The sequence below is a fragment of the Schistocerca piceifrons genome, chromosome 8, assembly GCF_021461385.2.
Source record: "Schistocerca piceifrons isolate TAMUIC-IGC-003096 chromosome 8, iqSchPice1.1, whole genome shotgun sequence".
Classification (NCBI taxonomy): Eukaryota; Metazoa; Arthropoda; class Insecta; order Orthoptera; family Acrididae; genus Schistocerca; species Schistocerca piceifrons.
This window is the reverse complement of record NC_060145.1, coordinates 453383224-453399082: the sequence shown is the minus strand read 5'-3', so window position 1 is coordinate 453399082 and position 15859 is coordinate 453383224. Positions and strand designations below refer to the sequence as shown.

General features: G+C 50.5%; 8 non-coding genes across 8 annotated transcripts; all 8 read right to left on the bottom strand.

The window, feature by feature from the left end:
* Positions 1-1464: 1464 nt before the first annotated feature.
* Trnae-uuc lies at positions 1465-1536 on the bottom strand. Its single transcript has one exon. It is a non-coding gene; the product is annotated as a tRNA-Glu (tRNA).
* Positions 1537-3265: 1729 nt separating this feature from the next.
* Positions 3266-3337, bottom strand: Trnae-uuc. Its single transcript has one exon. It is a non-coding gene; the product is annotated as a tRNA-Glu (tRNA).
* A 1729-nt stretch (positions 3338-5066) lies between these two features.
* Positions 5067-5138, bottom strand: Trnae-uuc. The gene has a single exon. It is a non-coding gene; the product is annotated as a tRNA-Glu (tRNA).
* Positions 5139-6868: 1730 nt separating this feature from the next.
* Positions 6869-6940, bottom strand: Trnae-uuc. The gene has a single exon. It is a non-coding gene; the product is annotated as a tRNA-Glu (tRNA).
* Positions 6941-8670: 1730 nt separating this feature from the next.
* Trnae-uuc lies at positions 8671-8742 on the bottom strand. Its single transcript has one exon. It is a non-coding gene; the product is annotated as a tRNA-Glu (tRNA).
* Positions 8743-10473: 1731 nt separating this feature from the next.
* Trnae-uuc lies at positions 10474-10545 on the bottom strand. Its single transcript has one exon. It is a non-coding gene; the product is annotated as a tRNA-Glu (tRNA).
* Positions 10546-12274: 1729 nt separating this feature from the next.
* Positions 12275-12346, bottom strand: Trnae-uuc. The gene has a single exon. It is a non-coding gene; the product is annotated as a tRNA-Glu (tRNA).
* A 1729-nt stretch (positions 12347-14075) lies between these two features.
* Positions 14076-14147, bottom strand: Trnae-uuc. Its single transcript has one exon. It is a non-coding gene; the product is annotated as a tRNA-Glu (tRNA).
* Positions 14148-15859: the final 1712 nt, after the last annotated feature.

Below are 15859 nucleotides of genomic sequence, written 5' to 3'. Positions count from 1 at the left end.
CTCGCAAAAGCTATGCTGTGCCTTTCACCGTCGTGGAGAGAAAATGAGATGGCTGAGTTGAGGATAGAACGTACGCCCTTAAGATAATGACACGCGCAGCCCACTGCGCCACCGAGGCATACAGGAATACTCGCCACCGCAGCCTCACTAAGAAGTTCTAATTTCAGAATTGTTTTCCCACCATGCCGTGCATGAAATGGTCGATTTCTCGGCGGAAGTCAATGCTGCGTCTAGTTACAGTGCATCGCCCTGGAAGCAACGTGGCACCGCGTTCCGATGTGCTGGAGGGCAGAGGGCCTGCAGCAGGGTCGCTTGAGCCTCTGGTGGCAGCAGGGGCGGCAACGCACCGCGACACAGGAAGAATGCAGCGCAATGCGGTGGTGGTGTAACGGTCAGCATGGTTTCTTCCCAAGCAGTTAATCCGGGTTCGATTCCTGGCGACCGCAGGAGGATTTGTCATTTTTGCGTAGCGCAATAGTATGTGTTCAAGACCATTCGATCCTCGAAATTGCCACGTGTCGCGGCACAGGTAGTATCTCCTCGTCTCCTGCCTCGTTCCAGCTAAGTGGATTGATTTCACTTCATCGTGTGTCGACTTGGCCCGACTTTGCTCGACTGCCGCTCGCTGCCGCTCGGCGGTGGGGCCGATATGACAGGAGAAGTACGACAATCGGCTGCGAGAAATAAGGTAATCAAGAGTACATTTCCTTTTCAATACGAAAAGCTAAACTTTCATTTACAAATTTCGGAAATCTCACTGCTTCGCCACAGTGTTATCTACACATTTGAGAAATTATCTGTTGATTCGTACGGTTCTGTTATTGCCAAAGTCGTTCTTGCACTTTCCTTGCGCTCTTATTGCAAACAGCCTAGTTAAATTTTGGATCATATGTTCGTTAACGTAATTTAAATTGCTTAGGGAGGCATCATAGCACGTCAACACTGTAGCACAAGAGGAGGAGGGGGGGGGGTTGAAATGAAAGGGTCCAATAGCACGCACAGTTCCCGGACGATCACCCATCCACTCACTAACCACGCAAACGTCTGCTTAACTTCATTAATCGAAAGTGAGCTGGCCGTTGGCAACCCCTTAGCGAAACGTTCAGACTTCTAGCTGGATGTGCACATCATTTAGAATCTGCCTGGCAGAGTCTCGCAGGAGACAGCATTTCCTATTAGGGGAGAAAATGGAATGGCCCGTGGAGGGATGGAACCCATGACCTACGCGTTACTAGCACGACGCTATAGCCCACTGAGCTAACGGGCAATGCAACACTGTCGCATCAGCAGTCCAAAACCGCAAAACCGTCTCCTCTCCCTTCAAAACGGCCACGCCATTAACGTGAGGATGTATCTCTTTTTCTTGACTTTCTCTCACCTTATACCTGGAACCCAGAGCAGCAGCTCCACGAAGACGAAAAACGGCCGTGAGAAGTTTTCTCATCTCAGCCCCGAAAATTCACGTTCAGGTACCGGGAATCGAACCCGGGCCTCCTGGGTGAAAGCCAGGTATCCTAGCCACTAAACCATACCGGACATACCTCAACGATCCACTACGTGTGTATGCGTCCAGAAATACTTCTCCTCCACGCAACTTTAGGGCCGAATCTGGCGCCAACGCTGAACTCTGTCCGCCACCACGATCCCGCTTACTCACTCCCAAAGCGCGCAAGTCATACTAGGCAAACATCGCTTTCAGTCTCGAGTGCAACTAGCAAAACTGTAATTAGTAATAACTGGAAACAAACACACGTTGACGCAAAGTAGCCTAGGTGGTAATAAACGGCAAATACGGCCTTACCTCGCAAAAGCTATGCTGTGCCTTTCACCGTCGTGGAGAGAAAATGAGATGGCTGAGTTGAGGATAGAACGTACGCCCTTAAGATAATGACACGCGCAGCCCACTGCGCCATCGAGGCATACAGGAATACTCGCCACCGCAGCCTCACTAAGAAGTTCTAATTTCAGAATTGTTTTCCCACCATGCCGTGCATGAAATGGTCGATTTCTCGGCGGAAGTCAATGCTGCGTCTAGTTACAGTGCATCGCCCTGGAAGCAACGTGGCACCGCGTTCCGATGTGCTGGAGGGCAGAGGGCCTGCAGCAGGGTCGCTTGAGCCTCTGGTGGCAGCAGGGGCGGCAACGCACCGCGACACAGGAAGAATGCAGCGCAATGCGGTGGTGGTGTAACGGTCAGCATGGTTTCTTCCCAAGCAGTTAATCCGGGTTCGATTCCTGGCGACCGCAGGAGGATTTGTCATTTTTGCGTAGCGCAATAGTATGTGTTCAAGACCATTCGATCCTCGAAATTGCCACGTGTCGCGGCACAGGTAGTATCTCCTCGTCTCCTGCCTCGTTCCAGCTAAGTGGATTGATTTCACTTCATCGTGTGTCGACTTGGCCCGACTTTGCTCGACTGCCGCTCGCTGCCGCTCGGCGGTGGGGCCGATATGACAGGAGAAGTACGACAATCGGCTGCGAGAAATAAGGTAATCAAGAGTACATTTCCTTTTCAATACGAAAAGCTAAACTTTCATTTACAAATTTCGGAAATCTCACTGCTTCGCCACAGTGTTATCTACACATTTGAGAAATTATCTGTTGATTCGTACGGTTCTGTTATTGCCAAAGTCGTTCTTGCACTTTCCTTGCGCTCTTATTGCAAACAGCCTAGTTAAATTTTGGATCATATGTTCGTTAACGTAATTTAAATTGCTTAGGGAGGCATCATAGCACGTCAACACTGTAGCACAAGAGGAGGAGGGGGGGGGGTTGAAATGAAAGGGTCCAATAGCACGCACAGTTCCCGGACGATCACCCATCCACTCACTAACCACGCAAACGTCTGCTTAACTTCATTAATCGAAAGTGAGCTGGCCGTTGGCAACCCCTTAGCGAAACGTTCAGACTTCTAGCTGGATGTGCACATCATTTAGAATCTGCCTGGCAGAGTCTCGCAGGAGACAGCATTTCCTATTAGGGGAGAAAATGGAATGGCCCGTGGAGGGATGGAACCCATGACCTACGCGTTACTAGCACGACGCTATAGCCCACTGAGCTAACGGGCAATGCAACACTGTCGCATCAGCAGTCCAAAACCGCAAAACCGTCTCCTCTCCCTTCAAAACGGCCACGCCATTAACGTGAGGATGTATCTCTTTTTCTTGACTTTCTCTCACCTTATACCTGGAACCCAGAGCAGCAGCTCCACGAAGACGAAAAACGGCCGTGAGAAGTTTTCTCATCTCAGCCCCGAAAATTCACGTTCAGGTACCGGGAATCGAACCCGGGCCTCCTGGGTGAAAGCCAGGTATCCTAGCCACTAAACCATACCGGACATACCTCAACGATCCACTACGTGTGTATGCGTCCAGAAATACTTCTCCTCCACGCAACTTTAGGGCCGAATCTGGCGCCAACGCTGAACTCTGTCCGCCACCACGATCCCGCTTACTCACTCCCAAAGCGCGCAAGTCATACTAGGCAAACATCGCTTTCAGTCTCGAGTGCAACTAGCAAAACTGTAATTAGTAATAACTGGAAACAAACACACGTTGACGCAAAGTAGCCTAGGTGGTAATAAACGGCAAATACGGCCTTACCTCGCAAAAGCTATGCTGTGCCTTTCACCGTCGTGGAGAGAAAATGAGATGGCTGAGTTGAGGATAGAACGTACGCCCTTAAGATAATGACACGCGCAGCCCACTGCGCCATCGAGGCATACAGGAATACTCGCCACCGCAGCCTCACTAAGAAGTTCTAATTTCAGAATTGTTTTCCCACCATGCCGTGCATGAAATGGTCGATTTCTCGGCGGAAGTCAATGCTGCGTCTAGTTACAGTGCATCGCCCTGGAAGCAACGTGGCACCGCGTTCCGATGTGCTGGAGGGCAGAGGGCCTGCAGCAGGGTCGCTTGAGCCTCTGGTGGCAGCAGGGGCGGCAACGCACCGCGACACAGGAAGAATGCAGCGCAATGCGGTGGTGGTGTAACGGTCAGCATGGTTTCTTCCCAAGCAGTTAATCCGGGTTCGATTCCTGGCGACCGCAGGAGGATTTGTCATTTTTGCGTAGCGCAATAGTATGTGTTCAAGACCATTCGATCCTCGAAATTGCCACGTGTCGCGGCACAGGTAGTATCTCCTCGTCTCCTGCCTCGTTCCAGCTAAGTGGATTGATTTCACTTCATCGTGTGTCGACTTGGCCCGACTTTGCTCGACTGCCGCTCGCTGCCGCTCGGCGGTGGGGCCGATATGACAGGAGAAGTACGACAATCGGCTGCGAGAAATAAGGTAATCAAGAGTACATTTCCTTTTCAATACGAAAAGCTAAACTTTCATTTACAAATTTCGGAAATCTCACTGCTTCGCCACAGTGTTATCTACACATTTGAGAAATTATCTGTTGATTCGTACGGTTCTGTTATTGCCAAAGTCGTTCTTGCACTTTCCTTGCGCTCTTATTGCAAACAGCCTAGTTAAATTTTGGATCATATGTTCGTTAACGTAATTTAAATTGCTTAGGGAGGCATCATAGCACGTCAACACTGTAGCACAAGAGGAGGAGGGGGGGGGGTTGAAATGAAAGGGTCCAATAGCACGCACAGTTCCCGGACGATCACCCATCCACTCACTAACCACGCAAACGTCTGCTTAACTTCATTAATCGAAAGTGAGCTGGCCGTTGGCAACCCCTTAGCGAAACGTTCAGACTTCTAGCTGGATGTGCACATCATTTAGAATCTGCCTGGCAGAGTCTCGCAGGAGACAGCATTTCCTATTAGGGGAGAAAATGGAATGGCCCGTGGAGGGATGGAACCCATGACCTACGCGTTACTAGCACGACGCTATAGCCCACTGAGCTAACGGGCAATGCAACACTGTCGCATCAGCAGTCCAAAACCGCAAAACCGTCTCCTCTCCCTTCAAAACGGCCACGCCATTAACGTGAGGATGTATCTCTTTTTCTTGACTTTCTCTCACCTTATACCTGGAACCCAGAGCAGCAGCTCCACGAAGACGAAAAACGGCCGTGAGAAGTTTTCTCATCTCAGCCCCGAAAATTCACGTTCAGGTACCGGGAATCGAACCCGGGCCTCCTGGGTGAAAGCCAGGTATCCTAGCCACTAAACCATACCGGACATACCTCAACGATCCACTACGTGTGTATGCGTCCAGAAATACTTCTCCTCCACGCAACTTTAGGGCCGAATCTGGCGCCAACGCTGAACTCTGTCCGCCACCACGATCCCGCTTACTCACTCCCAAAGCGCGCAAGTCATACTAGGCAAACATCGCTTTCAGTCTCGAGTGCAACTAGCAAAACTGTAATTAGTAATAACTGGAAACAAACACACGTTGACGCAAAGTAGCCTAGGTGGTAATAAACGGCAAATACGGCCTTACCTCGCAAAAGCTATGCTGTGCCTTTCACCGTCGTGGAGAGAAAATGAGATGGCTGAGTTGAGGATAGAACGTACGCCCTTAAGATAATGACACGCGCAGCCCACTGCGCCACCGAGGCATACAGGAATACTCGCCACCGCAGCCTCACTAAGAAGTTCTAATTTCAGAATTGTTTTCCCACCATGCCGTGCATGAAATGGTCGATTTCTCGGCGGAAGTCAATGCTGCGTCTAGTTACAGTGCATCGCCCTGGAAGCAACGTGGCACCGCGTTCCGATGTGCTGGAGGGCAGAGGGCCTGCAGCAGGGTCGCTTGAGCCTCTGGTGGCAGCAGGGGCGGCAACGCACCGCGACACAGGAAGAATGCAGCGCAATGCGGTGGTGGTGTAACGGTCAGCATGGTTTCTTCCCAAGCAGTTAATCCGGGTTCGATTCCTGGCGACCGCAGGAGGATTTGTCATTTTTGCGTAGCGCAATAGTATGTGTTCAAGACCATTCGATCCTCGAAATTGCCACGTGTCGCGGCACAGGTAGTATCTCCTCGTCTCCTGCCTCGTTCCAGCTAAGTGGATTGATTTCACTTCATCGTGTGTCGACTTGGCCCGACTTTGCTCGACTGCCGCTCGCTGCCGCTCGGCGGTGGGGCCGATATGACAGGAGAAGTACGACAATCGGCTGCGAGAAATAAGGTAATCAAGAGTACATTTCCTTTTCAATACGAAAAGCTAAACTTTCATTTACAAATTTCGGAAATCTCACTGCTTCGCCACAGTGTTATCTACACATTTGAGAAATTATCTGTTGATTCGTACGGTTCTGTTATTGCCAAAGTCGTTCTTGCACTTTCCTTGCGCTCTTATTGCAAACAGCCTAGTTAAATTTTGGATCATATGTTCGTTAACGTAATTTAAATTGCTTAGGGAGGCATCATAGCACGTCAACACTGTAGCACAAGAGGAGGAGGGGGGGGGGGTTGAAATGAAAGGGTCCAATAGCACGCACAGTTCCCGGACGATCACCCATCCACTCACTAACCACGCAAACGTCTGCTTAACTTCATTAATCGAAAGTGAGCTGGCCGTTGGCAACCCCTTAGCGAAACGTTCAGACTTCTAGCTGGATGTGCACATCATTTAGAATCTGCCTGGCAGAGTCTCGCAGGAGACAGCATTTCCTATTAGGGGAGAAAATGGAATGGCCCGTGGAGGGATGGAACCCATGACCTACGCGTTACTAGCACGACGCTATAGCCCACTGAGCTAACGGGCAATGCAACACTGTCGCATCAGCAGTCCAAAACCGCAAAACCGTCTCCTCTCCCTTCAAAACGGCCACGCCATTAACGTGAGGATGTATCTCTTTTTCTTGACTTTCTCTCACCTTATACCTGGAACCCAGAGCAGCAGCTCCACGAAGACGAAAAACGGCCGTGAGAAGTTTTCTCATCTCAGCCCCGAAAATTCACGTTCAGGTACCGGGAATCGAACCCGGGCCTCCTGGGTGAAAGCCAGGTATCCTAGCCACTAAACCATACCGGACATACCTCAACGATCCACTACGTGTGTATGCGTCCAGAAATACTTCTCCTCCACGCAACTTTAGGGCCGAATCTGGCGCCAACGCTGAACTCTGTCCGCCACCACGATCCCGCTTACTCACTCCCAAAGCGCGCAAGTCATACTAGGCAAACATCGCTTTCAGTCTCGAGTGCAACTAGCAAAACTGTAATTAGTAATAACTGGAAACAAACACACGTTGACGCAAAGTAGCCTAGGTGGTAATAAACGGCAAATACGGCCTTACCTCGCAAAAGCTATGCTGTGCCTTTCACCGTCGTGGAGAGAAAATGAGATGGCTGAGTTGAGGATAGAACGTACGCCCTTAAGATAATGACACGCGCAGCCCACTGCGCCACCGAGGCATACAGGAATACTCGCCACCGCAGCCTCACTAAGAAGTTCTAATTTCAGAATTGTTTTCCCACCATGCCGTGCATGAAATGGTCGATTTCTCGGCGGAAGTCAATGCTGCGTCTAGTTACAGTGCATCGCCCTGGAAGCAACGTGGCACCGCGTTCCGATGTGCTGGAGGGCAGAGGGCCTGCAGCAGGGTCGCTTGAGCCTCTGGTGGCAGCAGGGGCGGCAACGCACCGCGACACAGGAAGAATGCAGCGCAATGCGGTGGTGGTGTAACGGTCAGCATGGTTTCTTCCCAAGCAGTTAATCCGGGTTCGATTCCTGGCGACCGCAGGAGGATTTGTCATTTTTGCGTAGCGCAATAGTATGTGTTCAAGACCATTCGATCCTCGAAATTGCCACGTGTCGCGGCACAGGTAGTATCTCCTCGTCTCCTGCCTCGTTCCAGCTAAGTGGATTGATTTCACTTCATCGTGTGTCGACTTGGCCCGACTTTGCTCGCCTGCCGCTCGCTGCCGCTCGGCGGTGGGGCCGATATGACAGGAGAAGTACGACAATCGGCTGCGAGAAATAAGGTAATCAAGAGTACTTTTCCTTTTCAATACGAAAAGCTAAACTTTCATTTACAAATTTCGGAAATCTCACTGCTTCGCCACAGTGTTATCTACACATTTGAGAAATTATCTGTTGATTCGTACGGTTCTGTTATTGCCAAAGTCGTTCTTGCACTTTCCTTGCGCTCTTTTTGCAAACAGCCTAGTTAAATTTTGGATCATATGTTCGTTAACGTAATTTAAATTGCTTAGGGAGGCATCATAGCACGTCAACACTGTAGCACAAGAGGAGGAGGGGGGGGGGGTTGAAATGAAAGGGTCCAATAGCACGCACAGTTCCCGGACGATCACCCATCCACTCACTAACCACGCAAACGTCTGCTTAACTTCATTAATCGAAAGTGAGCTGGCCGTTGGCAACCCCTTAGCGAAACGTTCAGACTTCTAGCTGGATGTGCACATCATTTAGAATCTGCCTGGCAGAGTCTCGCAGGAGACAGCATTTCCTATTAGGGGAGAAAATGGAATGGCCCGTGGAGGGATGGAACCCATGACCTACGCGTTACTAGCACGACGCTATAGCCCACTGAGCTAACGGGCAATGCAACACTGTCGCATCAGCAGTCCAAAACCGCAAAACCGTCTCCTCTCCCTTCAAAACGGCCACGCCATTAACGTGAGGATGTATCTCTTTTTCTTGACTTTCTCTCACCTTATACCTGGAACCCAGAGCAGCAGCTCCACGAAGACGAAAAACGGCCGTGAGAAGTTTTCTCATCTCAGCCCCGAAAATTCACGTTCAGGTACCGGGAATCGAACCCGGGCCTCCTGGGTGAAAGCCAGGTATCCTAGCCACTAAACCATACCGGACATACCTCAACGATCCACTACGTGTGTATGCGTCCAGAAATACTTCTCCTCCACGCAACTTTAGGGCCGAATCTGGCGCCAACGCTGAACTCTGTCCGCCACCACGATCCCGCTTACTCACTCCCAAAGCGCGCAAGTCATACTAGGCAAACATCGCTTTCAGTCTCGAGTGCAACTAGCAAAACTGTAATTAGTAATAACTGGAAACAAACACACGTTGACGCAAAGTAGCCTAGGTGGTAATAAACGGCAAATACGGCCTTACCTCGCAAAAGCTATGCTGTGCCTTTCACCGTCGTGGAGAGAAAATGAGATGGCTGAGTTGAGGATAGAACGTACGCCCTTAAGATAATGACACGCGCAGCCCACTGCGCCACCGAGGCATACAGGAATACTCGCCACCGCAGCCTCACTAAGAAGTTCTAATTTCAGAATTGTTTTCCCACCATGCCGTGCATGAAATGGTCGATTTCTCGGCGGAAGTCAATGCTGCGTCTAGTTACAGTGCATCGCCCTGGAAGCAACGTGGCACCGCGTTCCGATGTGCTGGAGGGCAGAGGGCCTGCAGCAGGGTCGCTTGAGCCTCTGGTGGCAGCAGGGGCGGCAACGCACCGCGACACAGGAAGAATGCAGCGCAATGCGGTGGTGGTGTAACGGTCAGCATGGTTTCTTCCCAAGCAGTTAATCCGGGTTCGATTCCTGGCGACCGCAGGAGGATTTGTCATTTTTGCGTAGCGCAATAGTATGTGTTCAAGACCATTCGATCCTCGAAATTGCCACGTGTCGCGGCACAGGTAGTATCTCCTCGTCTCCTGCCTCGTTCCAGCTAAGTGGATTGATTTCACTTCATCGTGTGTCGACTTGGCCCGACTTTGCTCGACTGCCGCTCGCTGCCGCTCGGCGGTGGGGCCGATATGACAGGAGAAGTACGACAATCGGCTGCGAGAAATAAGGTAATCAAGAGTACATTTCCTTTTCAATACGAAAAGCTAAACTTTCATTTACAAATTTCGGAAATCTCACTGCTTCGCCACAGTGTTATCTACACATTTGAGAAATTATCTGTTGATTCGTACGGTTCTGTTATTGCCAAAGTCGTTCTTGCACTTTCCTTGCGCTCTTATTGCAAACAGCCTAGTTAAATTTTGGATCATATGTTCGTTAATGTAATTTAAATTGCTTAGGGAGGCATCATAGCACGTCAACACTGTAGCACAAGAGGAGGAGGGGGGGGGGGGTTGAAATGAAAGGGTCCAATAGCACGCACAGTTCCCGGACGATCACCCATCCACTCACTAACCACGCAAACGTCTGCTTAACTTCATTAATCGAAAGTGAGCTGGCCGTTGGCAACCCCTTAGCGAAACGTTCAGACTTCTAGCTGGATGTGCACATCATTTAGAATCTGCCTGGCAGAGTCTCGCAGGAGACAGCATTTCCTATTAGGGGAGAAAATGGAATGGCCCGTGGAGGGATGGAACCCATGACCTACGCGTTACTAGCACGACGCTATAGCCCACTGAGCTAACGGGCAATGCAACACTGTCGCATCAGCAGTCCAAAACCGCAATCCCGTCTCCTCTCCCTTCAAAACGGCCCCGCCATTAACGTGAAGATGTATCTCTTTTTCTTGACTTTCTCTCACCTTATACCTGGAACCCAGAGCAGCAGCTCCACGAAGACGAAAAACGGCCGTGAGAAGTTTTCTCATCTCAGCCCCGAAAATTCACGTTCAGGTACCGGGAATCGAACCCGGGCCTCCTGGGTGAAAGCCAGGTATCCTAGCCACTAAACCATACCGGACATACCTCAACGATCCACTACGTGTGTATGCGTCCAGAAATACTTCTCCTCCACGCAACTTTAGGGCCGAATGTGGCGCCAACGCTGAACTCTGTCCGCCACCACGATCCCGCTTACTCACTCCCAAAGCGCGCAAGTCATACTAGGCAAACATCGCTTTCAGTCTCGAGTGCAACTAGCAAAACTGTAATTAGTAATAACTGGAAACAAACACACGTTGACGCAAAGTAGCCTAGGTGGTAATAAACGGCAAATACGGCCTTACCTCGCAAAAGCTATGCTGTGCCTTTCACCGTCGTGGAGAGAAAATGAGATGGCTGAGTTGAGGATAGAACGTACGCCCTTAAGATAATGACACGCGCAGCCCACTGCGCCACCGAGGCATACAGGAATACTCGCCACCGCAGCCTCACTAAGAAGTTCTAATTTCAGAATTGTTTTCCCACCATGCCGTGCATGAAATGGTCGATTTCTCGGCGGAAGTCAATGCTGCGTCTAGTTACAGTGCATCGCCCTGGAAGCAACGTGGCACCGCGTTCCGATGTGCTGGAGGGCAGAGGGCCTGCAGCAGGGTCGCTTGAGCCTCTGGTGGCAGCAGGGGCGGCAACGCACCGCGACACAGGAAGAATGCAGCGCAATGCGGTGGTGGTGTAACGGTCAGCATGGTTTCTTCCCAAGCAGTTAATCCGGGTTCGATTCCTGGCGACCGCAGGAGGATTTGTCATTTTTGCGTAGCGCAATAGTATGTGTTCAAGACCATTCGATCCTCGAAATTGCCACGTGTCGCGGCACAGGTAGTATCTCCTCGTCTCCTGCCTCGTTCCAGCTAAGTGGATTGATTTCACTTCATCGTGTGTCGACTTGGCCCGACTTTGCTCGACTGCCGCTCGCTGCCGCTCGGCGGTGGGGCCGATATGACAGGAGAAGTACGACAATCGGCTGCGAGAAATAAGGTAATCAAGAGTACATTTCCTTTTCAATACGAAAAGCTAAACTTTCATTTACAAATTTCGGAAATCTCACTGCTTCGCCACAGTGTTATCTACACATTTGAGAAATTATCTGTTGATTCGTACGGTTCTGTTATTGCCAAAGTCGTTCTTGCACTTTCCTTGCGCTCTTTTTGCAAACAGCCTAGTTAAATTTTGGATCATATGTTCGTTAACGTAATTTAAATTGCTTAGGGAGGCATCATAGCACGTCAACACTGTAGCACAAGAGGAGGAGGGGGGGGGGTTGAAATGAAAGGGTCCAATAGCACGCACAGTTCCCGGACGATCACCCATCCACTCACTAACCACGCAAACGTCTGCTTAACTTCATTAATCGAAAGTGAGCTGGCCGTTGGCAACCCCTTAGCGAAACGTTCAGACTTCTAGCTGGATGTGCACATCATTTAGAATCTGCCTGGCAGAGTCTCGCAGGAGACAGCATTTCCTATTAGGGGAGAAAATGGAATGGCCCGTGGAGGGATGGAACCCATGACCTACGCGTTACTAGCACGACGCTATAGCCCACTGAGCTAACGGGCAATGCAACACTGTCGCATCAGCAGTCCAAAACCGCAATCCCGTCTCCTCTCCCTTCAAAACGGCCCCGCCATTAACGTGAGGATGTATCTCTTTTTCTTGACTTTCTCTCACCTTATACCTGGAACCCAGAGCAGCAGCTCCACGAAGACGAAAAACGGCCGTGAGAAGTTTTCTCATCTCAGCCCCGAAAATTCACGTTCAGGTACCGGGAATCGAACCCGGGCCTCCTGGGTGAAAGCCAGGTATCCTAGCCACTAAACCATACCGGACATACCTCAACGATCCACTACGTGTGTATGCGTCCAGAAATACTTCTCCTCCACGCAACTTTAGGGCCGAATGTGGCGCCAACGCTGAACTCTGTCCGCCACCACGATCCCGCTTACTCACTCCCAAAGCGCGCAAGTCATACTAGGCAAACATCGCTTTCAGTCTCGAGTGCAACTAGCAAAACTGTAATTAGTAATAACTGGAAACAAACACACGTTGACGCAAAGTAGCCTAGGTGGTAATAAACGGCAAATACGGCCTTACCTCGCAAAAGCTATGCTGTGCCTTTCACCGTCGTGGAGAGAAAATGAGATGGCTGAGTTGAGGATAGAACGTACGCCCTTAAGATAATGACACGCGCAGCCCACTGCGCCACCGAGGCATACAGGAATACTCGCCACCGCAGCCTCACTAAGAAGTTCTAATTTCAGAATTGTTTTCCCACCATGCCGTGCATGAAATGGTCGATTTCTCGGCGGAAGTCAATGCTGCGTCTAGTTACAGTGCATCGCCCTGGAAGCAACGTGGCACCGCGTTCCGATGTGCTGGAGGGCAGAGGGCCTGCAGCAGGGTCGCTTGAGCCTCTGGTGGCAGCAGGGGCGGCAACGCACCGCGACACAGGAAGAATGCAGCGCAATGCGGTGGTGGTGTAACGGTCAGCATGGTTTCTTCCCAAGCAGTTAATCCGGGTTCGATTCCTGGCGACCGCAGGAGGATTTGTCATTTTTGCGTAGCGCAATAGTATGTGTTCAAGACCATTCGATCCTCGAAATTGCCACGTGTCGCGGCACAGGTAGTATCTCCTCGTCTCCTGCCTCGTTCCAGCTAAGTGGATTGATTTCACTTCATCGTGTGTCGACTTGGCCCGACTTTGCTCGACTGCCGCTCGCTGCCGCTCGGCGGTGGGGCCGATATGACAGGAGAAGTACGACAATCGGCTGCGAGAAATAAGGTAATCAAGAGTACATTTCCTTTTCAATACGAAAAGCTAAACTTTCATTTACAAATTTCGGAAATCTCACTGCTTCGCCACAGTGTTATCTACACATTTGAGAAATTATCTGTTGATTCGTACGGTTCTGTTATTGCCAAAGTCGTTCTTGCACTTTCCTTGCGCTCTTATTGCAAACAGCCTAGTTAAATTTTGGATCATATGTTCGTTAACGTAATTTAAATTGCTTAGGGAGGCATCATAGCACGTCAACACTGTAGCACAAGAGGAGGAGGGGGGGGGGTTGAAATGAAAGGGTCCAATAGCACGCACAGTTCCCGGACGATCACCCATCCACTCACTAACCACGCAAACGTCTGCTTAACTTCATTAATCGAAAGTGAGCTGGCCGTTGGCAACCCCTTAGCGAAACGTTCAGACTTCTAGCTGGATGTGCACATCATTTAGAATCTGCCTGGCAGAGTCTCGCAGGAGACAGCATTTCCTATTAGGGGAGAAAATGGAATGGCCCGTGGAGGGATGGAACCCATGACCTACGCGTTACTAGCACGACGCTATAGCCCACTGAGCTAACGGGCAATGCAACACTGTCGCATCAGCAGTCCAAAACCGCAAAACCGTCTCCTCTCCCTTCAAAACGGCCACGCCATTAACGTGAGGATGTATCTCTTTTTCTTGACTTTCTCTCACCTTATACCTGGAACCCAGAGCAGCAGCTCCACGAAGACGAAAAACGGCCGTGAGAAGTTTTCTCATCTCAGCCCCGAAAATTCACGTTCAGGTACCGGGAATCGAACCCGGGCCTCCTGGGTGAAAGCCAGGTATCCTAGCCACTAAACCATACCGGACATACCTCAACGATCCACTACGTGTGTATGCGTCCAGAAATACTTCTCCTCCACGCAACTTTAGGGCCGAATGTGGCGCCAACGCTGAACTCTGTCCGCCACCACGATCCCGCTTACTCACTCCCAAAGCGCGCAAGTCATACTAGGCAAACATCGCTTTCAGTCTCGAGTGCAACTAGCAAAACTGTAATTAGTAATAACTGGAAACAAACACACGTTGACGCAAAGTAGCCTAGGTGGTAATAAACGGCAAATACGGCCTTACCTCGCAAAAGCTATGCTGTGCCTTTCACCGTCGTGGAGAGAAAATGAGATGGCTGAGTTGAGGATAGAACGTACGCCCTTAAGATAATGACACGCGCAGCCCACTGCGCCACCGAGGCATACAGGAATACTCGCCACCGCAGCCTCACTAAGAAGTTCTAATTTCAGAATTGTTTTCCCACCATGCCGTGCATGAAATGGTCGATTTCTCGGCGGAAGTCAATGCTGCGTCTAGTTACAGTGCATCGCCCTGGAAGCAACGTGGCACCGCGTTCCGATGTGCTGGAGGGCAGAGGGCCTGCAGCAGGGTCGCTTGAGCCTCTGGTGGCAGCAGGGGCGGCAACGCACCGCGACACAGGAAGAATGCAGCGCAATGCGGTGGTGGTGTAACGGTCAGCATGGTTTCTTCCCAAGCAGTTAATCCGGGTTCGATTCCTGGCGACCGCAGGAGGATTTGTCATTTTTGCGTAGCGCAATAGTATGTGTTCAAGACCATTCGATCCTCGAAATTGCCACGTGTCGCGGCACAGGTAGTATCTCCTCGTCTCCTGCCTCGTTCCAGCTAAGTGGATTGATTTCACTTCATCGTGTGTCGACTTGGCCCGACTTTGCTCGACTGCCGCTCGCTGCCGCTCGGCGGTGGGGCCGATATGACAGGAGAAGTACGACAATCGGCTGCGAGAAATAAGGTAATCAAGAGTACATTTCCTTTTCAATACGAAAAGCTAAACTTTCATTTACAAATTTCGGAAATCTCACTGCTTCGCCACAGTGTTATCTACACATTTGAGAAATTATCTGTTGATTCGTACGGTTCTGTTATTGCCAAAGTCGTTCTTGCACTTTCCTTGCGCTCTTATTGCAAACAGCCTAGTTAAATTTTGGATCATATGTTCGTTAACGTAATTTAAATTGCTTAGGGAGGCATCATAGCACGTCAACACTGTAGCACAAGAGGAGGAGGGGGGGGGGTTGAAATGAAAGGGTCCAATAGCACGCACAGTTCCCGGACGATCACCCATCCACTCACTAACCACGCAAACGTCTGCTTAACTTCATTAATCGAAAGTGAGCTGGCCGTTGGCAACCCCTTAGCGAAACGTTCAGACTTCTAGCTGGATGTGCACATCATTTAGAATCTGCCTGGCAGAGTCTCGCAGGAGACAGCATTTCCTATTAGGGGAGAAAATGGAATGGCCCGTGGAGGGATGGAACCCATGACCTACGCGTTACTAGCACGACGCTATAGCCCACTGAGCTAACGGGCAATGCAACACTGTCGCATCAGCAGTCCAAAACCGCAAAACCGTCTCCTCTCCCTTCAAAACGGCCACGCCATTAACGTGAGGATGTATCTCTTTTTCTTGACTTTCTCTCACCTTATACCTGGAACCCAGAGCAGCAGCTCCACGAAGACGAAAAACGGCCGTGAGAAGTTTTCTCATCTC